This window comes from Bombus impatiens, unplaced genomic scaffold, assembly GCF_000188095.3.
Source record: "Bombus impatiens unplaced genomic scaffold, BIMP_2.2 scf_1079, whole genome shotgun sequence".
NCBI lineage: Eukaryota > Metazoa > Arthropoda > Insecta > Hymenoptera > Apidae > Bombus > Bombus impatiens.
Window position 1 is genome coordinate 401,313 of NT_177498.1, and position 2,566 is coordinate 403,878.

The 2,566-nt window shown below is 53.2% G+C and overlaps 1 long non-coding RNA gene across 2 annotated transcripts in view; it reads right to left on the reverse strand.

Moving 5' to 3' along the window:
- Nucleotides 1-175: 175 nt before the first annotated feature.
- The window catches only part of LOC117152308, a 30,248-nt gene continuing 27,857 nt past the window's right edge, over nucleotides 176-2,566 (reverse strand). For both annotated transcript variants that reach the window (XR_004462652.1, XR_004462651.1), the window contains exon 4: nucleotides 176-186. This is a non-coding gene — a long non-coding RNA (uncharacterized LOC117152308). The remainder of the gene's footprint in view (nucleotides 187-2,566) is intronic.

The following is a 2,566-nucleotide window of genomic DNA, read 5'->3' on the forward strand; positions in this document are numbered from 1 at the left end:
CCGAACGCGACGATACGGCAACCACGACAATGCCGATCGCTATTACAACCGTCTCGGCCTCCACGGTAGGAACTACGTTCGACGCACCTACTTCCTGGACGACCATCCAGCCGACAGACGGTTCTTCTCCTCGTCGGTTACGACCTCGCCGATCGCCGTCGCCTTTTCTTTCTAATCCAACGGTTTCTTCGCAACCGCTCCGCGTATTCGCAGAGTAGGCTGGCTATCTCGCGCGCGTTTCCTCGTAAAGTCCGGAAGACCGTACTCGGACGAGTGCTGGCAAAGCGCGAGTTTCAAAGCGATGTATCCGTATATACCAGAAACGTAGATGCAAATACAGCCAGGTACGGTACGGCGATACGCCCTACCGTACGCACCGCGATGGACAAGCAACGATTAATAAGACAGATGGTTAAGCAACGTGTAAGCGATACCATCGGCTGTATAACGTAGCCGCTGAGCGATCGATGCGAGAGTATGCGAGAGTACGACGAAAGTAGGAACTATTTCGCGAAAATGGGAACCCAGAGTCGCCTCCTCGAGTAAACAAATTGCCACTATCCTTATCTTCCATTTCTGAGACATCTCATTATTATTATTACTATTAATATTAACGCGTAGCCGAGAAGAGGGAGAAATTGGACAGGAGGGACGAGGAACGACAGCGGCACCAGCCTGGCAGCAGGAATTATCGGCCGTTTTCTCTCTCGAAGGTGTCTCGAGCACGTGGCTACGTAGGCGTGTATCGATATATCAGCCGGATATATATCGCGACTGGAAAAGCTCGATGACCTAATCCAAACAAAATAGGCGAGTCAACCGTCCAGATTCTTTCCTCCTTCCTATCTATCGTTTCTGCTGGATCTTTAATAAATATCGCCGCCGCGTAAATTTATCGTTTGTTTACGACACGCGGCTTCCTAAACCGTGGGCCGCGTAGCGCAATTACGACGCCGCGAAAATTCTGCCAACTGCCGCGCACGATCGCGATCCGGCCCAAGGATCGAGAAGAATCGGTCGAGACGTCGAATCGAGACGCGTCGAATATATTCGCTCGGCGAATGACAAAAGCGCGAGGAAGCTGGCCCGCGAAACCTCTACGAACCGATCGCGCTCGCGCGCCCAAGAATTAGGTTCGTTATTGGCTGCGCGACCTCCTCTCTTCGAGTTCCTCTACTCCGGATAATTAGATAACAGCAGGAAACCGCTACGGGTTGCATAATATCGATGTTGCGCAATCGATACCTTCACCTTATGCGCGGCTTACGTCGTCTCGCCGAGTGAAAATCACGAAGAGAGTGTGTGTACGCGATGGTAGACGCGATTGGAGGGGAGACGGTGGACGGAGAAAGAGGAGCGACGGCGTTCGTAGAAAATCGGACGGCTTTTGCAAAAATCCTGCAGGCGCGATTCTCGCGCGACGCGCCCGACGCGCCTACTTTCGATATTTAAATTTCCTACGAACGCGCAAGGAACCAGTGGAAACGAAGGCGGGAAGAGAAGGCGGTAACGTTTCGGATACGCTTCCGTTTCGCTGGATCCTCACGTGACTATCGCGTACGCGGTGGACGAGAGAGACGTCGATCGGAAGGATTGGAGATCGGTAGGAAAGAGAAGAAGGGTGGAAAAAGGGGAAGGGGAAGGAAAAGATTGGAAAAGGTAAGCAGGTAGGCAGCAGAGTGTTGCGGCATGCTCGAGCGAGCGTGATAGGTGATGTCATGGTGGGTAAACTGCTGCAGGACACGCTAGGACCCTCTCCACTCGAGAAACCTGTAGCAATTGGGCCGAGCTGTACGGTATCGTTTATACGCTGCAACATGGAGCATCGAATATCCGATATCGATCATCGGCGGCATTACGTAAAACGGATAAAAACAAACGGCGATTTTGCAACGACGGTAGCGACGTGGCAAGGGCTCGCGCCGAACGCTACACGGCCAGACACCGGTCTACGGTAATTACGGCGAACGCGATTCCCTCCGATAAATACGCTAACGTACACCGTCTTCGTACGGAAAACGAAGACGCGAACGGTTTAGCTACCTGGAAATACCAAATTTCCCTGGTTCTCGGAAACGGGTGATCGTACGGGCCAGGATAAAACCAACAGGCCAAGTAGGATACGCTGCGTACGTTCAAATTGCACGTTCAAATGGAAACTCGCATTTTTCTATAATTGGCGCGATGAAATTACAGCGCGTAGACGCGAAGAACTGTCGAGGACGTCGGAAGCAACGGAAGAAAAGAAGAGGAAGACGCGCAACCTCGGTGGTGGAAGGAAGGGGACCAGCTCGAACGCGACGCGCGAGTTGGAAAAGGTTGCCGGCGACGCGGCGCGGCGCGACCGAAGCAGCGGAGAAAGTCCGCTTCCGGCTGAACGCGTTTTAAGGCGTTTTAAGGCGTACTCGGACACCGGCGTCGTTTACGCGCCCAACGCCGTTATATAATCGTTTACGTTGCGAGAAGTAACGCGTCGGTTATGACAATCCACCTTATGCCGCTAACCCAATTCCCTGGCTGGTCCGCCGCCTCCCTCCCCTCCTCGCTCCTGTCGCTTTTCTACCTC